Source organism: Ochlerotatus camptorhynchus, unplaced genomic scaffold (assembly GCF_037179485.1).
Source record: "Ochlerotatus camptorhynchus isolate MF236.1 unplaced genomic scaffold, CSIRO-AGI_Acam_v1.1 ptg000530l, whole genome shotgun sequence".
NCBI classification, from domain to species: Eukaryota; Metazoa; Arthropoda; class Insecta; order Diptera; family Culicidae; genus Ochlerotatus; species Ochlerotatus camptorhynchus.
This window is the reverse complement of record NW_027041014.1, coordinates 2,002,506-2,023,451: the sequence shown is the minus strand read 5'-3', so window position 1 is coordinate 2,023,451 and position 20,946 is coordinate 2,002,506. Positions and strand designations below refer to the sequence as shown.

At 39.4% G+C, this 20,946-nt stretch overlaps 1 protein-coding gene across 1 annotated transcript in view; it reads right to left on the bottom strand.

Annotated features, from left to right (window-relative positions):
• The window catches only part of LOC135713067 (5-hydroxytryptamine receptor-like), a 545,162-nt gene that overhangs the window by 74,098 nt on the left and 450,118 nt on the right, over window positions 1-20,946 (bottom strand). The window lies entirely within an intron of this gene.

Genomic DNA, 20,946 nt, shown 5'->3' with positions numbered 1-20,946 from the left:
CTGAACCACAATTTCGGCATTTCAACTATCTCGTCATCGTATATAGCGGATCTTCCCTTGTGTCGAAAACTAAATACGTAGTTGAGATTCAAGAGATATAGGGCTATTTTGTTGGTATACTTTCGGCGGTTTTCAAAATCTGGGAATCGGGAATGGGGAGAAATTGAAATGGGGAATCTTTTAAATTCATGTTCTCTTAGGACTCAATTCCTCAAAAATCTAAGCACATACAAACAATCGAATACCATCATCTGATAGAGCAAACTTTCTTCATCGAATGGCAATTTTAGTTTACGTGGTAGTGTTTTGATTCTCGAGAATGTTGTGTTTAAAGTAATTGTTCCGCCTATTTCAATTGTTAGTCCAGAAAGATTTCCGAGCTACCGTGTGTGCAGCGAGGGTAGCGAATTGAATGAATGAACATGTTAAAAGGCAACAGGAGAATACGAAAACATCACCAAGGGATAATCCATAAACGGAGTAAATAGTGCTTTTACTAGTTTTTCCATCGTACATTCTAAGTCAGAAATATTATTTCGTTTATACACTCATAAAGCACTTAGCGGAAAAAATGATTAAAGATTTTTGTTACTGAGTTTGAGTAACCCAAAAAGTGGTTGCCAAGTTAAAAAACATCAATCTCTCAAAATGTTACGTTCTCTGGGAATGGTCCTATAGTACATTGAATGTATTGTTGTGTATCATAATATTGAATAGAAGAACCGTGCATCAATCAAAGACCGTGCGTGCTTTCTCCGAATGCATAACGAAGCTCTATATTTTCGCTTTCACCGAGTCCATCCCGAAGTTCAAAATGTTGTTTGGTGAGTAGAGCCGATGTAAATAACGCCTCACCCAAGAACGAGCCCCGCATCACTCATCGTGATGCGTGTTTGTGGAAGTCCAGCTTGAGCATCAATCTGAGCTCGAGCTCTTTTGCGCTCTTTGGATTTGACATCATTGCTCTTTATATGTGAGGGATGAACTAGCTCACGATGAATGAGCATCTATACGGTATGATCGAGTTCAAGGAGTTCAGGCAAGCCTGGCAGGAAGTTTCTCGTGAATTCTGTATGAGAACGAATGAGAACGACTCAAATTTGAGTAGTTCACTCATAATCGCCAAAAGTGCAGGAACTCAGCGATGAGTTAATTTGCCTCATGTTTTCCCAGATCTTTCCTGAACTTGAGAAAAGTAAAGATTGGATTCACTCAGTCTATTGGTACTACTCCGAGACTGAATAAAATTTTCGTCAATTTCCTCATTTTCCGGCAGATTTTTTAGATTTTCCACAGGAAACCATGAGACAAATTTTACTCATCGCTGAGTTCCTGCACTTTTGGCGATTATGAGTGAACTAAACTCAAATTTGAGTCGTTCTCATTCGCCGTGTACTCAACTGAAAGGTACGACGAGTTTTCCTTTCTTGTTTTGTTTGTTTAGCTTCGCATGCATGGAATTTACGTATTCTCGGCAACCTAAGCAGCGACCTTCTTTCTATAGCCTTTTTCTCTAAGGAACGCACACATATGCAGTATTGGTTTGTTTACAATCTTTTGCTGCCAGCTGCTCTAACAATTTCAGTCGAAAGAATTGTCAAAAACTGTTTTGAAACGCTTTTACAAACCTCCAATCTTCTCTAGTGAGAGCGAGTATTGTCGGCAACCAGTTTTTCTTCGGCAACCGTTCCATTTGAACTGCATGTAAATCTGCTGTTCTATTATCGGCAACTCGAAATCAGCTACAATATGTAGTGCGTGTGTTGCATTTCAAGAAAACCTTGCTAGATTGCCTTTCTCAGTGGTAAAAATATAGTCAAATTGAAGCTGAAAGCATAAAGAATCGTTTGCATGCATTCAGCGAAGTGTTTTCGTAAGAAAATCCAGTGAAAATAGTGTTTCAATTTGGGTTGCCGAAAATAGTCTGTCATGCCGAAGCCGTCATTTCCCCTATGTATCTAATAGCGAATTTGTTTATTATCGGAGTTGGAACCAGTTCCAACCCAGTGTGAAACCGAACTTTTTGTCAGTGCAAACCTGAACCTGAGGTAGGTTTTAAAAACAAACGATCAAACTGACGTTTGTCAGGAAAAAAGCAGAGCCGATCTTGATACCCGATCCGGGTTGGAACTGAATAATAAACAAATTCGCTATAAGAGGAGTCAATAGGGGAACTTTAATGAACCAATTTTCTGTCAAACGCGAACCAGTGCCTGATTGGTCGGGCGAACGTATAGACTTCTCAGACGTTTGTGAAAATGAATGGCAGCAAACCTCACTCCCGTTTTATCCCCCTTTGCTCACATGCTGTGAAGCTCGGTGGAATGGTTTGTGAGCAGGGATTCTACTCCTCAGAAAAATGCTACGTTCAGCGAAAAATGCTACGCTTCGCGATTGATAGTCCATGAAGTCTGCGCACCCCTCGCAATGCTGCGTTGCAGTTTCATAATTCAAGCACTATTTTGCACCAGATTTGCAGCTGCTAGACTATTCGGTTTTATTTCTGAGCGGGTTTGAAACACGAATGGAACTCTGTTTCAAATTTCTTTGGATGTATTTATAGATGTTCCTCGTAAATGTTTAGAAAACTTCATAGAAGTTGAATATTCTCAATATAAATTTGGAAGTTTTACAGAAATTTTGGGATTTTCTCAGAAGTTTGACGATATTTTATAGAAGCACGGAGAACTTCATCTAAATGACGAAGATTAGGGGAAAAAAATTAGGAAACTTCAAAGAGAACAGTAAACTTTATGAAAATTTAATTTTAAAAAAAGTTTCAGGGAGTGTCATTGAAATTTACGTAATTTCAAAGAAGTGAGAGGTATTTCTTAAAAGATCGGCGAACATCTAGTAGTTTTAAAAAATTCATAGTATATTATAGAACTTTATGAAAATCCACGGTTCTTCCAAGGGGTGGTCACTATACACACTCATTTTTCACTAACATTTTTCACAGTGTGCCGTAGCTATGCCGGCAGTGCCGAATGTTCCAGTCATCGGACTGACATTGTTTGCTTGTGAATAATGGCATGTTTGGCAACTCGGTTAATTTGACAGTTGACATGTTTTGTTTAGAAGCAACAACACAACTAGCAGTGAAATTAAATCCAAGAGACATGATCCATGCTGATACCGGACAAACTGGTCCGACCTGAAGATCAAGTTCCTCCGACCGCTCAACAAAGGCAACATCGAAACGCATCTAATAACATTCAGAATTTACAGACGCTGCAACAAGCTTCTGCTGATGTTTCAATCGCTGGAACGGGCTCACACTATCGATTCTAACCATCGGACGATGTATTTTTGGAAAACAAGATTGTAAGAAATGAAGTTGACGAAAGCGTGAAGCTGGTCATTGATCAGGCATGGGAGAAGCTCTTCCGGGGAACTAAATCGGCTGCGAAGACCATTGCTACCTATCAACGGACCGAGAAACCGCGGAAGGACGGTTCGAGGTGGCCTAAATCCTGTACCAATGTGACGAAGTGTTCCTATTTCTAAGGCAGGCTGCTTCAGCGGTTTCACCGAGGTGTCAGCAGGTGGATATACGCAAAACGTGGTGCCAAAAGCGATTTCCGATGCATTTGTGTTCGCCGATATTACTGCTCTCACCACCCAGTCGTCGTCGTTAACGTTTTAAGCGACCGTCACTACCAGTACCACTGGAACGGCCATGTGTCCGTTGGAGCAACAGTAGTCGAAAGCCATCATCCCGCAGTCACAGCAAAATAGAAGCCAACTAAAACTAACCTAGACAATTTTGAACTGGCTATCATCGATTGTCTGCAAAAAGCACTTTCCCTAACACAGATTTCAAAATCGAATTCCATCCGGACTCACTGAACGCTGCTTATTCAATTATCGTGTGTGGTGGTGTCCGATCATGCAGCAGCAGCAGCAGTGCTTTCAGCGCGTGGCGTTGAAAATTGTTCTCCAGTACACAACGAAAGGCTGCCCGCAAGCAGCGAGCTGCAGCCCACAAAAGTGTCCATTCACCGAAGAAAGAGGAAGAAGTCGCCCCACTACTGATCGGATTCAGTAGCTCTTCGTAAATCGCAGTGGGCCATCTATGCCAAGCGCGTCACTCTCGTTCCAAACAACATACAGCTCACCAACTTCATCGGTGTTGAACACCGTAATAAGCTCAGCATTACTCAAAATTCTCGCAATAACTGAATACCACATGAACTTGTCAATTAACCAGAACACTTAGAAATAATGTAGCAAAAAATATCTCGAATTTATATTATTGATCGTAATCCTACGTCAAATCTACTGTCAAAATGTGAGCCAAATGAGCATTCTTATTAAAAAATATTCAAAGGATTTCTTATTGCATTGAAAAGCATTGTAATAGGGATGAAATAAATTCAAACAAAACGTTTATAAATAATAAAAAAATAACTTGAAACTTAAAAAACTTATAGCAGCATGTTAACACAAGAGAGTTTTAAGTATAATTAACAATCATATAATAATTTGTGATTGGCTTTATATAGACTTTTCAGTTCGATTAAAATTGCTGATTGCATCTGAAACTGGACAGCCTCAAAACTGCAACAAGTTTGATAGAAGTTTGTATATTCGAAGAACTTATTGCTTGTATCATTAATAACAATTAATTTTAATATTGAAAACGCGCTTTTGTCCACTTTGGTATGAAGTGTGCAATATATCTGTTTTTTAAAGCAATATTAATTTTTTATGAAAATACAATCGCATTAGCTCGAAGTGGTACTGGAAGAAGCATCTAATTTTAACTAGATACCATAAAATATTTTTTTTCTTTTTTTTTATTATAGTCACTTTAACACTCGAGGGTCATTTGTGACTTGTCCGGGGGTGAGATTTGAACTCGTGACTTTGACGTGAGAGGTATGGATGTTAACCACTACGCCGGGGTCGAACCCCTACCATAAAATAATTATCATGTAACGATCAGGAAATTTTGTATAAATTTGTTTTTAACTTAATAGTTTTAAATTATTTGAATTAAATTCCTTAGTGTTGGCAGTAGGAAGACACAAGCATTTTTGCTGAAATCTTTCCTAAGAGGGGTCCATTTAATTTATGGATAAGGTAGGAAAGGGACAGCCGCACGATTAAACGTGTCAAGTTATTTTTAATGTCTTTAGATTCACGATAGGACACGAAGGGTTTCGGGAAATCATGGACTTCCGGTTCGTCCGAGCATCACCTTTTTTAATCTGAGGATCCACGGTCTCGATCATTTCGTCCGTGACTTCCCAACGAACTTGAATTGTGCGCGTTTGTTCGTGGTTGTTGTTTTTCAAATTAAAGTGTGTAATTTAAAGTGATGTCAAGTGTTTAAATTAATTAAATATTTTTGTTCGTTTCCATAGCTAGTAGAAGCTAGAGTTTGTGCGATCAGGAGGCAGACTATAAAATTGTTAGTGATTAGAGTACCCAAGCGCAGCAACTTCTCCCCGACGGACGGAATTTCCCCGGCAATCGTCAACCGGCTGGAAGCGGACAGATCCGTTAAAAAATCTGTCCGAGGAGACTCAGGGGATCTCCGCGTGGACACGGTCCACCCGTCGGTTCGTCAACCTACCGGCACGGCAGAGTAACCGCCATCGCACCGGCGTGTGTAACGCCATTGCTCGAGCTCCATTAATCGGATCACCATCGACGATCACTAACGAGTGCGTCGAACCCGTCGATAGGTCATCGGCTGTGATCACGTTAGCTAACGATCATCTGGTGAGTCAAGCCTTTTTTTTTTACTTTAGAGTGTGGCGTCCGGCGAGAGCGCCACGGAGTGATTTTTGCCAGTCTAAGACTGAGGAGCGAATAGCGCTGAGTTTCCGTGAAACGCTTTTCCGGAACTCGTGATGTGGCATTCCCGCCTTTAAAATATGCGTGCGTAAGGTTTCCGACGCCACTCCATTGTCACCAGGAGCGCAGACTCGTTTAGAGCTGAGTTGCCGATAAGGTGACGTCACACAAATGAACAGATAAGAGCATATGAGCACGTTAGTTGGGAAGAGAGAGATCACACACACAAAGGAGAACGAACACACACAAGTAAATAGAAATTGATAAAGATAACATGTAAATAAATTTACGTAGGATAAGTAATGTTGAAATACCATCTCCCTAGCTTTAATTGATCGAATGCATTTGACATCACTTCGCGTTCTCCGTTGTAGTTTTCGGTTCCCGTCCTCTTGTTTAGAGTTTGAATGTTGGAGAGAGCAGTCCACTTCCAGATCGGGGCGACGTCTAGTGGTAAGTGACGAGACTGCCGATGAGGATAGATTCTCTTTCGTAGAGGTCTTTTTGCTATGGGTGAGCTCTCACCGACTCTCTGAGTGAGTATCGTGTTTGTGATGTTACGGAGATAATAGGGTTTTCCCGTTTTGGACGGTTAGTTGAAAGCCGTAAATCCTGTCTAGGAAATTTAATGGACTCACCCTTAGGAGAGTTTCAACCGGGCAAATTGACATTGGGCGTGTGGTCTCCCTTGTGGAGTGGCGCTTAAGCCACGCGTTTTAAGTCGGATCGTCCGGGCTGGCTACAATCATTGTACATACACTGCTCAAACGAATAGAATTCACTCGAAAAAATTCGACGGTAGTCCGCAACATTCTAGCCATGGTTAGGACAACACTTGGCAAAAATAGTTCACCAGTTCACTGAGATGTCAAACAACGTATGCAAACAAACTCGTAGCGTAGATAACAATAGTCACGCACAAGGCTGGGACATTTTACTCCGTGGCAAGTGTTGGCAGCTTTTGTAAACAAAACAAATCACGTTGCCAAATCGTCAGATAATATTTCCGCGAATCTCTGTATATAGGATTACTAGTTCAGGCTATAGCTGATATCACGGAATTTAGGCTATCTGGATATCTTGTTATAGTACGTGATATCAACAATAGTCTGAACGTAGTTTAATGTCATGACATCAGGGTACGCGTATAAGAATGCATGAGAAAGCTAATAATGTTTGTGACACCTTTTATTTGATTAAACTTATAAATTGATTACAGACTTAAATAATAATGCCACGAATGATTTGTGTGACCTTTCTCGCCGGGAGAGGGTATTACCAACCGGTCAGCACTAGTGTTTATTTCAGTTACCATGGGGATGTAGCCCCGGTCCCTTTCAAATTGTCTCATTATTTATCATTATTGACTGCTTCCGGAAAATTCTGCACAGTGCCCCGATGACTGATTTCACTTAAACCAATGCATGTTTTGAAAAACCCTTCCTTCTGTTATGAAAGTTCACCTAACAATTCTCCATGAGTTTATTCGCGAGAAATCGACGATTGACGTGTTTGTTTACAAATGCAATTACGCCCATATCTCAAATCACTCCGGAATTGACATGTTAACTTTGAAATCAAGGATTTATTTGAAGTTTTCTGCTCGATAGGCCCAAAATGGGCGATTAGGCCAAAGTAGTTCCTACCCTAATCCTATGACCATTCAAAAAAGCGAGCTTCTGGTAAACTTATTTCATGTTTTGATTTGTTGCTGATTTTGCGTTGCGTTTCGCATCGTTCTATTTCGCTTCACTCCATTCCATGTACCAAATGACAAATGGCGTTTGAGCAATTTTTAGTCTGCAGCGGGGTTCAAGCTAAAATGTGTACAGGTTAAAATCGGTCGATTACCGGGGGTTCACGGTATAACCAAAAACTCTACATGTGGGCAAAATTTAATAATATTCTGAGACCCTTCGGCCCATTCTGCCCGAAAAAAAAATCAAAAAAAAATGGTTGCATCTGAAAATATTCTAGGTATCACCCAGTAAGTTACTATTTACACCTCATGCAACACATCAAATTATTCTAAAATTCTTAAATAAGATTAATGACCTGCCAAACTGAGTACCCATGACCATAATGACCGCTTCCGGTAATTTTCTGCGTACCTTCGAGGAAGTTTTCAGGTTCTAACTAGAAAAGACACATCAAATAATATCAGAATTCGAAAACACATTTGTCACATTCTTCCAGGATGTTACCACATTTTTGACAGCTTTTGTACTGTAATGGTAATAAATTAAAAGTAACCCTATTATTGCAGATTTCGAAAGTGTAATTAATTTCATATTTGACTGAGAGTTGATGATTTGAATAGCTCAAAATTATTGTATGTGCTACTAATGTTGCGTGACGTTACAACGATTTGCACTTCTCAGTTTTACTACTCATCAACTACTCATCAAAACGTGTTGATCTACTCAAATCAGAAACTCTCGATCAATTGTTATAGAAAATGTAACGCACTTTTCATATCTCCAAAAATATTTAGGGGTTACTTTTCATTATTTTCCAGTTTTTTTTTTTAATAATGCGTTCATTTTGATAGGCTCATTTGCTGTAGCTTTGCGGAGCCGATATTCATTGTTTAAATCACAAAATTACTTAAAACTAACATTAGTAAAGCGGGGCCGATTACTCGCGGCTATCTCGAGGTTAGGGGTAACAAATAGTAAAAATGGATGGCAGGGAAGGAATTGAGATCACAAGGTTTGGAGAGCAATGTGCTCTTGATCTTAAACTAAGCAACATACTGATGAAAAAGACAAACATGGGGGTACACCAAACGACAGATAACAACTTGGGAGAACACAAAATGACACAAACTACTTAATCCTCAGATCTATCCGTTTTAAAAACACATAAATTGAAATGAAACAGTCTAGATCTCGGCTAGTCAAGACATCTCTAACGGGTATCGCGGGTTGTTTTCGTCGGGCCCTGAGGGATGTGCATAACTCAGATCTGGCAACACGGTATAGGGTACACAACCGATCACAAGTTTAAGAACACCCCCAAAAAACCATGCAAATATGTTTTGTTCTATGATCTCTCATTTTACGTTCAATTTTCGATCTCCATAGGTTATTTGATTGGTATGAATGGTATAGCATAAGCGTCCTACTACTACTTTTATTTCAAAATTTGGCCAACCCAATCCCGAAAAAATCAGTCACGATTCTTCAGAGTAAATTTTGAAAAATATTGTAACTTTGGGTGAACTTTTAGCACACAACATTTGAAAATTATATTAAACAATTTACCTACGAGGAAAGTTCCATTCAATACCTTTCAAATGATCTGAAGAGAACGAAAATTGGACGTAACATGAGAGAGATATGAACATAACAAATTTGTCATATTTTTTGGGGGTGTCCTTAAACTTATGATTGGGAGTGTACATGATCAAACAACATGCTCGATATCACGATAACCACACGCACATAAATTTTTGCCTGAGAGCCCAATTCGATAGAAGTGCGAGTCTAACGAACAGTGATTGGACATAAGCCTTGACATAACGCGTATAAAGTCGCGGCCCATGTCCAACCCTTTGAACCATGGTTTGTTCGACACCAACATCAACAGGCGGCACTGGCCCCAATGATGTAACCTAAACTAGACATGAAAAGTACTAAAACTAAACATCAATAAGTGCAAAGATAGTCATCTATAGTCGTAAAAAAGAGACATTACTAGTCAAACTAAACTGATCTTGGAAAGAAAAAAAAACCAACTAAACCTCTGGCGAAGCAGCTGGCGAGTCAGGTCAAAGTCAAGCAGTGTGGAGACCTCCCGTTGTAACGTCATGTAGAATGTGTCATCTGATGGTAGGCAAATCGAGAATCTCTTGTGTGGAGTAATGAGATATGTAAATTTGCTATCACCCCATTTTCCCCAATGTTTCTACGCTCAGAAATCGAGTGAATGAAAGACTCATGGCGGTGAGCTCCAACTCGGAATAACATTTAATACAGTCCCTGTTTGTATGATCTGCAATGTGTTTGCTTAGAGTTCTGTTGATTAACTCTGATGTCAACATCAAACCAGCCGGACATACTTGGTCGGGATTTAATCCGAGGATAATATTGGTTGGAGCTTACCACCATCAGTGTATTGTATAAGGGGTGATCCATAAATTACGTAATATTTTAGGGGAAGCAGTAGGGGTTTGAGAAAGGTGTGTCCAACCATGTATAAAGTAAAGAGGAGTTTCACTAAAATTTGCAAAAAAAAATATTACATAATTTTTTTTAAATTCCATAAAACAGTTGTTATAAGTAACATATTGACATATAAGCTTCTTCTTCCTCGTCGGTTTCATTGTCTGATTCGCTTTTGGATAAATTTTCACACCTCGCTCACCTAACGACAATTGCATCTGCTGAATCTCTCTTATGAGTCTTGCAGTTTTCAAAAAGTTTGTGCCATTATCCGTCGTAATAGCCCAAGTAATAATTCAGCAGCTACTTGACATCCACTCTGATTTATGATGGATTTATAACAGCAATGAACAATCCATTTAGTTTAAATGCAGCATTTCAATGTGTAAAACATTCCTGGTTAGTAATTCAGCTTATTTCTGATTAAGTCTGTCAAGAATGTCAAAAACTGTCGTGTTTTAAACATTAATTTAAAGCAGCTCTCAATAAACCTGTTCTGTAAATCTACCATAGACTTCATTAGCAATTGTTTATTATTGAATGTGTGAGCAATGCCAATACCAATGCCAATGCCAATGCCAATAATCTGTTGTTGTGTTCGTTGCAAGTTGGTTGTGTTCACAGTTTCGTAAATTTCAGTGTTCGGTTCGGCTTAGAAAAAAGATAGTAGCAGTTGAAAGCAATTATGATACGTTGTATAATTACGTTATGATTAGTCAAAAGCTGTGAAAATTTCCTTATGAACTTGCAACAATTTGTGTCTTGTGAAAATTTCATATCAAAAGAAAGAATTTTTTGTAAGCTTTTTATATTCAAAACAAATTGAGAGGTTTATTTCTTGTTAATTGAGTTTTCAAATCTTTTTTGGATTATTAGCAAGATTCATTTAAATTTTTTTAACTATGTATATTTTTCCAGAAGCGAAAGTTTTTTAGGTTATTTCGATTGGAAATTTCATTTTTGAGTTATGGTTTGTTGTAAATATCAAATATGCCATTTTGAGGGTTTTTTCGCGATCCAAAATGGCCGAATTTAAGTTCAATTGTAAATGATTGATCAAAGCAAACAATAGTGCGTGAGTGCTTCTCACCCAAAGGGCCTGGGTTCATTCCCAATGGGTGCCACCAGAATTTTCTGAGGCATAACATCTCTAAGTAAAGCCATTATTGGTCCCCGGTTCTTGAGTTGATTATGGGTCGATAGGTAGGGTCCAGGTATGGGACCTTCCTCCCTGGTGTCGGTAGCATTGGTACTCAGTACGGAAAACAAGATCGACGGAAAACAAATAAAGGGGAAAAACATGATTCTGATTTGTGCAGTTCTATGTTCAAGCTCTAACAGCAAGTGAACTTCACAAGATGATTCACTTCTGCATGTTTCAATCATACAGCTTTCTCCCACCCTTCAAAACTTCCCCAACAGAGAAGCTCATATTTGATTCACTTCGAATGGCTGCCAAATCAGTGGATAGAACTGACCTACTTTTCACTTCGTTGGAACAGAAAACAAGCAAAGAGCAGCATCAACCCCACAGTGCATAAGTAGATTCGGTAACATTGCAGTTCGCACCGCAACGATGATGTGGTTGATGGGAATTGACCCAATCGGTTTCCGGCTCCGTTGTAGCACCGTCGTCGGTTGTCGTGTAATATGCCAAACCGCCACACATATGGAAAGCGCCATGTACTTTCAGTGCAACCTTAGCTATTGCTCCTCACCTATTTGGTTTCTGATTCTCGTAGCACGGTTTACCAGTTCGATGCTCATCGACCCACCCTCATTGCGGAACCGAACGGGAATGTTCCTTCGCCAACTTTCCAAAAATAGTGTTCGCACAAAGGAACCCGCTTACAAGCCATCATCGTGTAAGGACGTATGCATCCAAAGGGAGTGCATAGAGTATGCTGGCTATACTGTAGCGAACGCGCTGTAATTCGGGGGAGGGAAATTCCGAAACGCCAATGAGAACTGGACCAGCTGCCGGGTGGCGAACATGGTTTTGTTTTTGAGTGAATTGTGCTTCATGTATTAAAGAGTGTACCGGAAGTTTCAAACTTGCAAACTGAATTTGAGACTGTCACAATCAAAAAGAGTATAACCTTAACATAAATTGCAAAAATAAGCTAAAATAATTAAGACACTACACCAAACTGGTTGAGGTGAGTATGAACGGTGCAGGTAGAGACTGGTGTGATGGAAAAACTTGACCAAAATCATTTTATCCGGCAAGTTAATTTTTTAATTTTTGTTTCGCAAATACGGAAATTATGTCCTTCCAGCTTTGTTATGGCAGATGGTTTCAAAATCTTGTTGGCATCAATCCACAGATGACCTAAATTGCATCGATTTGAAAGCTCATGGAGAATTGTTAGGTGAACTTTCATAACAGAAAGAAGGGTTTTTCAAAACATGCATTGGTTTAAGTGAAATCAGTCATCGGGGCACTGTGCAGAATTTTCCGGAAGCAGTCAATAATGATAAATAATGAGACAATTACGCACAAATCTCTCAGGAATTGTGCAATTGGTACGATACTTTAGTTTATAAGCTAAGGAACGAAGTCAATGAGAACGCGTGATATGAAGGTACGCACCCATTATTCCCAAAAACAAAAGAAGCGCTCCGACCGAATCAATTTTTATCTCCATCCGATAGGCAGAAGTGAATTCATTAGCGTTTCAATGCGTTAGGCCGAGTTTGGCGCCAAGAAGCAGCGTCTGATTTTTAACAATATCTCAACGATTGGTTTCTGGTGACCGTTGGCCAAATTTGGATTTTTCATATATAATCCTAAATAGGACCTAGATTATTTAATACTCTAGTAACCTCAAGTCCGTGCTCTGTCACAATGTTTAATTGTGATTAATCAACACTCAAAGGGGTAAAATATAAAATTAAGGGTAAATTTGAAAGAAAGGGAACTTGGAGTGTAGAGCGCACTGCCCACTGGACGATTCTGAAGCCTGGCCAAGTGAGTGGGGTATGGGTTCATTTCCAATGTATATATTGATACATTCAAACCATTGGCATTTGAGATAAGACAGAGATAGGATGCGGAGGGCCCGCTTAGGAGGAGCGTAACTCATGTTATGGCTTCCATTAAATAGTTCAGATAGGCTAGAAATGACAGGTTTATAGTGAGAGAATGTACCATATTGGGAAAGCATAATTTTCATAGGGTTCAGAGCGGCTGAGCTGTTCGTTTGTAGTTTGACCTTCCTTCAAAACCAATTTGGCTCTAGAACAATTTTAAACTTGGTCTGCATTATTCACATGTTGCAATTATTGAAAAGAGCTCGATATAAGATAGCCACAGAGAACAGACGTTAAGGCTCCAAAATTTCTCTAAAAACTTGTGTAAAGATTCCTATTCGACTTAAGCGCCACTAACGGCGACTTCCCCACTTAAAAACCCTCTTTGACAACATGATGGCGCTGGCGTTGCAAAACTTACACTAGACACTAAGTGCTGGATGCGCCAAGCGGCAATTTTCAGCAGATAATTTGTCGATACTAGCGCCAAATTGGTCGAAAGTGATAAATTTATAGAGGAAATCAGGAGATGCTAGCGCTACGTAACGGCAACGTTTCCACTTAACTTTACACAAGTTTCTGACCGAACTTGGACGTCTGGTATCTGTGAGATAGCTTAATACAATTAAATAGAAATGCCAAAATCTTACCGAGTAGTTTAGCTGTTCTGATTTCGGCACAGTTCGTTGAGGTCGGGTATAGTTTCTGCGTATGGATGCCCATTTTGAAATAACTTATATTAGCACAGAGTAATAGTTTTATTGCTACACAGCAAAAAAATAATTTTGAAATCACATCAAAGTGGATGCACTACAATCATGTCGAAAATTTCATGTAATTTTTATGACCACATAAATAAACAAATGCAGTAAAAGCAGCGTAATGTCAGTTCATGCATTGTATTAATGATAATTTTGTTCTTTTTAGCAAGTAATATTACACCATATTTTCGACATGATTGTAGTGCATCCACTTTGACGTGATATCAAAATTATTTTTTTGCTGTGTAGGGAACTTTCTTTTGGGATCGTCTTTTCTTCATACAATTCTCATTAATCATGATCAGTCTTAGAAAATATTATATGTTCTAGCCCCGTTCTAGGTCCGTTTTTTTTTTATTATTATTATAGTCACTTTAACACTCTTGGGTCATTCGTGACTTGTCCGGGGGTGAGATTTGAACTCGTGACTTTGGCGTGAGAGGTATGGATGTTAACCACTATGCCGGGGTCGCCCCCATCTAGCTTTGTTTGTTATTCATATCTTATGCATTGCAGCTCGTGAGAGATTACCAAATATAGGTTCTTTTTCTCATCCACAATAGTTTGGGGGGAGGGGGCGATCTGAGAGCTGAATAGAGGCAAATAAAATAGTGAACACAACACCATGATCCAAACGACTAACCAACACATGCGACTCACACTTAACTTGTAATATTTCTTTCTTCCCCGCATGTACCAATATTATCTACCTGAGAACAAATGGGAACACGGCCAGATTTTCAATAGGAAGAAGGAAAAAAACGAGAAAACGTAAGAGAGTAAGCAGTCAGAAAGGATTAGGCCATTTGGAAACAGCCAATTTATACTGGACGGAACTGGTAAGTAGGATAAGAATTGTTAAAGGTGTGTGCTTGCATGATTTACCTATTTTAGAATTACCTATAAGCCACATGAGAATTAATACTCCATTGCAGCATACACCTTATAATGATCACTAACATTCATGTAGTTTCAGCATTATCGACATTTATAATCAAAAGGTGAGTTGCAAGGTATAATTACCATGCATAGATATAAGTTAATGTACCAGAACCTGGACGGACACGAGCCGACCCAGGGGAGGACCCAGATACGACCACCCATGTGTGTCTAGAGTATCGCACGAGCTGACGAGTGCAACGGGAAGGACAGTAGGTGTATAGTCTAGGGGGTTAGTCCCTAGATAAGCCAACTTAGCGGTTGACACAGCCTATACACTGAACAATTACAATATCTCAACGATTGGTTTCTCTTTATCAAATCTTACGGTATATACGGAAAGGTAAATAAATTTGGAAGCCATCAGTAATAATAACATTCCGTTTGATGCTAGATTATGAAAGACTAAGTGCGGGTTTTGCTTAATAGGCCGGAAATGGGATAATTAACCCTACTAATACTTAAATAAAACAGCAAAAAAGGGTTATCTTCCATTTAATTCCACTTAATTAATTTTGGTATCCATGACAGACTCGTATTTCGACTACAATGTGCAGTCTTCATCAGTGTCATTCCCACTAAAGAACTTATCAAAATCAAACCCCCTTAAGTACTCATCCCATAGGTAAAAAAGTCAAGATCACAGGTTTAAAAGTGAAACTACAATATGTTGAATCGGTACCTACCTAACTAATAAAAACCAAAAATTTAGGTAAACTAAAGGAGGAAAATCTATACAACTCTGTAATAAGGAGAATCCCAAAGGCTTGATAGCCATCATAATGAAGTAATGAAATTGGGTTGTTAGCGGAATGCTTAAATAAAACAGCTACTAGAAGTTCAAAAAAAAAAAAATGAACATCGTTAATATGCACGAAGCGTCGTTCAGATTAACGGAGGTCGACGGTGTGGGTGTGTGTATTTACAGACTAACTCCCACTGACTGGCAGTGACATTATGGATAGATTCCTCTTGCAACTATCTTCTATATAAATAATTGCAAGAAGCTAAAATCTGGGAATTAGAAGGTGACAGCTCTATCGCTCATCCAAAAGCCCATTTCAAGAACGCAAGCATTCCGAAGCAATTTTCGTATAATAAGCCCCACTCCACTACAATTCAATGTGGGAAGCATTAATAATGTACTGAAACATTCAATCAAGCTGTATTGCTTGATTGACGCGTATTTAATGAGTTGGAAATGTTTGTCGTATCACTAGTACTAGTACTCGGAAATTAAGTATGAACATATTACATATAAAGGACAAAATGGAACGAACTCACCAAATCTGGCCAAATGAACCCAACAAGCTGGCCTGATGTGTTAGAGGAGAAGTCGCAATTGTAGGCGGTTCGCTTCATGGGGTAATCTGGTATGTGGTAGAACTTGCACGGAATGTCCCGAATATAGTTTAATTTAGTCTTGAAACACCTCTTGGCCGTCCGACACAATCCACACACTGTGGAACTCTATTCAGGAAATTCAAGTAACCGTTCGTCACCAATATCACTTTACTGTTAAAAAAAATCCGAATCAACGCAAAATCCAAAAATTTGACGGAGAGAAAATTTTTCGCTTCCTGGTACAAGCACAGCACTCTTCGATCTCATCAACGGGAGTCTACGGTATCAATAAAAACAAAAATTAAAAATTGCCCGGAATCGAGCAATGAGATGGGACCCATGGGAAGGTGATGACAAATCTAGATAAACATTTCATAAGGTCCTATCTGCATTGATTGATTCTCTTTATCGACATTCTTTTTTGTTAATAACTCAGCTGCAAAACCTTTTCCGGTTGTATTTGACGTTTTGGACGGTAGATAAGAACCTCCTTTATCAAACTATGTGGTGAAATCAGCGCGAAATCTGTTTGCATAGAAGTGGTTATCTTAAGGAAAAGTCGATGCATGATATTGCATCAATACATATAGGACCATTTTAAATGTTCATCGAGAAATGATCTTAAAGATAGAGCACTTAGGGTAGGTGTTCCAGCAATAGTGGTGTACCTATAGTTGCGGTATGGAGGTTGTGCTGGAATAGTAAGGAGGATCCGGATAAGATTACTTTTCATCGGTAGCTCTCCTTAAATAAAGCATATTTGCATATATAAAACTTAAAATATGCCCAAAAGTGACGGAAAATAATTAATTTTCCTAAAGATTTTCACTCCTTTGCACCTATAGTTGCGGTAGTGTTCCTATAATTGTGGAACCCATAAGAAACCAACGCATTCCACTATTATAGGAAACAAAGTTAGCATTACCACAACTACTGGAACAGTTTTTCTATTAATGGAGCGTCCTCTTTCTAAAATTTTATGCAATGTAATATTTTTCTATCAAAATAGAGGTTGAAAGCTATAGATTGACGTATAACAATTGTGTGTACACGTATATTAATTTTTTAATTAATAAATTGGCTTAGTACCTCCACTACTGGCTCACCCACCCTAGAAGCTCTCGTATTTTCATTAGAAAATACGAGGAGTGCTTTACCGGCCTCATGGAGCGAATAGCCTCGACAGAACTGAGACTATCCGTAAAAATAAAGCAGTGACCTGGTAAAAGTGAGGCGATAGTTTCAAGCGTATAATGTATTGCCGCCAGCTCAGCAATATATACGGAACAAGGAGCTTGAAGCATTCGAGAGGCGCTATGAAATTCGTTATGAATACCAAAACCAGCGGACGCCTCTACTAGTAATCCATCTGTGAAGAACGACCTTGCGTTATCAACTTGGCCAAACTTTGCAGCGAAAATTGACGGAACAATCATGGAACGATGATGTTCTGGGATTCCGCGGATCTCTTGCGTCATAGATAAATCAAAACTAACTGAATTGCCGAAGTCGGAGAAGCATACACGGTGGGTTATGTACCCATAGTACAATGACATAAAACGAGGTTGAGGGTTTAGCTCAAGAAGCTTCTCAAAATTTCCGATTACCAATGGGTTCATAACTTCTCAACGGGTTGTAACCGTTTAGTTACAATATCCTAGGTTTTAATTTGTGCATGTTGTTTTTGGAAACTGTAGTGTTTTTTTTGTGTCAGTGTTGGGTTAGTAGGATTAGGATTGTTGGTAAAATTGCTGTAAATTGAAAAATTTATAAACTTGTGTTAGTAGGATTAGATTGAAATTGATATTTTTATAAACTTAATTGGGCGAGACAGGATCGAAAGGGTGTTGTGATCAACTGTGGTAGAAAAACTGAAAAGGCGAAGAAGATGATATGGATGGGTGGTGATAATCTGCAAGGAAGGACAATGGATGATATAAGGAACGAATTGAAAACTGGTCGGGAAAAGAGGGCTTTTGGTAGCTGGGATGGTCAACCATTGCCCAGAAGAATACCGGCGTTCGTTCAAAGTGCAGTGAACAACCTCCTTCTGTTCCGTTCAGGTAACTTAGTTTGACCAAATTTGATCTAGGCTTGGTTTTAAACAACCATTTGTCCTTCAGGATCTTATTACTTGTTCCGCGAATATCCTCACGATCGACACGATTCAACCAAGTCAGTCTCGACTGTCTTGGTCTCAAACTCAAGGACCTTCCACTGTCCGGCTTGTAATTGCCAGAAAGGAGAGAATCCTCGGACTCGGAAGTCCTAATCGTTAAGGAGGAAGACCCTTCTCGGCTCGACCAAGGTGGCCTTGTCACGGACAGCTGATATTTGCCAACGAAGGGAGACGCCGTTGTCAACAGAAAAGGCTACTTCGGTCGCTACATTCCCTGGTTGCGAACCGCCATCGCAACGCTCAAACACAAGCCTCCGATCCGCCATTATCGTGACCACAGCTCCAGTCGCCAGGCACCATCTTCCACACCAGTTGAAGCCACCGATCCACCATTGTCGACGGAGTGATCAAGCCACGGACCGCCATCGCGGTCAAACAACATCGGCCTCAACACAATCACCACCCGCGAGCGCTCGCCATCGTCGAGAAAACACCACCGGTACGTACCAAAGAAGCAGAAACCCATAGAACACACCCCACAATTGCCCAATAAAACCATCCGCAGCATAATACCATTTTAAAAATTTTCTAGACTTTTTCCACCCACACTTTAGCTTTCAATTAATTTCACCATCACTAGAGAAATCCCACAGTTTCTGCACACTTTGTTTCGCGTAGCACCTCCGAATTACCCAGTAGCATGCCGGCCCTGTGACACAGTTCAGGGGTCTCATGCTACTGAGCTAGTTATCCGGGAGTCTTGGTTGAGCCACTAGGGTGAGTCTCATCCATGCTTGGCATGCACAGTTGTACACACCAACTGCTCATTTCTTAATAACTTTTCACTCAGTTGTTGAAATTGGTTTTTATGCAATGTAATTTATAGATTAGGATCATAGTTTAGTATCGATATGCAAAGAGTAGGTAAATCTTAACATTTGAAGCAACACCAATTAATTTTTACACTTAAAACAAATACAGTTTATTACTAGAATTAAAATCAACTTTTTTCACGTATACATAAGAAGCTTAAACTCAACTCTATCAACTGATTCAAAAAGAACTATGTTTCGTCAACTGTCAGTAAAATTATTAGCAAATGAGCACTTCGTGACCAAAACTGTGTATGCCAAGCATGGTCTCATCTAGTCTCAGGTTGAGGAGCCTGAGGGACAATTCCGAAAACCGATTCGAGACTCATCGTATGAGTCGAATGCATGCATCCTAACGCGATACGAAGACAGCGATACTGGATCCGTTCCAGTTTGATGATGTGAAGATCTTGCGGATGGGCTCCCCACCACGTTCCATTAATTGTACGGAGAAATGTGATCCTTTGTTGGCACTTCCACTTCAGATACTCAATGTGGGATCTCCAGGTGCATTTAGAATCGAACCAGACTCCAAGATATTTGAACACATAGAATGAGTGATCGGTTTACCCTAAATTTGAAGCTTCCTTTGTGCTGGGATATGATTCCTAGAAAAAAAACGACCAACTCAGTTTTCTCCGTAGAGAATTCGATACCTAGATGGATAGTAGAGTGATGCAAAATTTGAAATTTTCGCTCCACAATACTTAAACGATTCCAAATCTGATCCTGAATAACCTCTCAAAATTTGAACCCATTTGGTGAGAAACTGAGATGGCACAAACCATTTGAAGTTTGTATGGGAATTACTATGGTAAAACCAAGATTTTTGTTCATGTCTATCTAATAATTCACCATATCGGTTTGTTTCAAAAACTTTCAACTGTACTTGTAGGAAATTTTCCCAGCTACAACTTTGCTGAAGACCATTTTTTGATTAAATGCAAGGATCGAAAGTTATCCATTGTTCAATGCGCTGATGTCTTATGATCATGCTCAATCAACTGATCAGCAGGCAACATTGGTGTTTCTGGGGCGTTGAATAAGACACAAAAATCATGGCTACTATGTCACACTGCAAAATACAGTGTTGCCTACAGAGCAGCTGCTTGATCATGTCATAAGTTTACCAATCTCTTAAATAATTAATAACTTTTTTCTGTCTCGTTTTACATAGAAACAATTTTCAGCAAAGTTGTAGCTGAGAAAATTTTCTGTAAGAATTGCTATCGAACTGTTTTGCAGCTCAATATGGAAAAAGACTAGAAGGCAATGAACAAAAAGTTGAGATTTCCCATAGTAATTTACATGTAAACTTCAAATGGTTTGTGCGAAGTCTGTTTCTAACCAAATGAATTGTAACTTTTGGAGGCTAATCAGGACTCGATTTGAAACCATTTAAGCACTGTGGAGCAAAAAAGTCAAATTTTGCATCAGTCTAATGGATAGCCCAAGTAGAAAAATTGTCTAAGGTTTCCGGTAAGGGTCCTTGCAGGTCGACCCCTTTGGGCCCTGTCATAGACACTACGCTGTCATCTGCAAGTTGTCTCAACGTGCAGTTGTCACTTAGACATTTGTCAATTTCTCTGACGTAGAAATTATTCAAAAGGGGGCTTAAACATGAGCCCTGGGGGAGACCCACATAACTAAATCGAGAAGCTGTAGAGTTTCCATGAGAAAAGCTCATATGTGTCTCTGACAGCAAATTGTGTAAAAATTTATTAATTAATAGAGAAAGGCCACAAGCGTGGAGTTTGTCTGAAAGGACTTCAACCGATACTGAATCAAAAGCCCCCTTGATATCCAAGAATACAGAAGCCATTTGCTTTTTTTTTAGCAAAAGCCAACTGAATTTCTGTGCATTGCGAGGCAGTCGTTCGTTACCTTGTCCCTACGGAAACCAAATT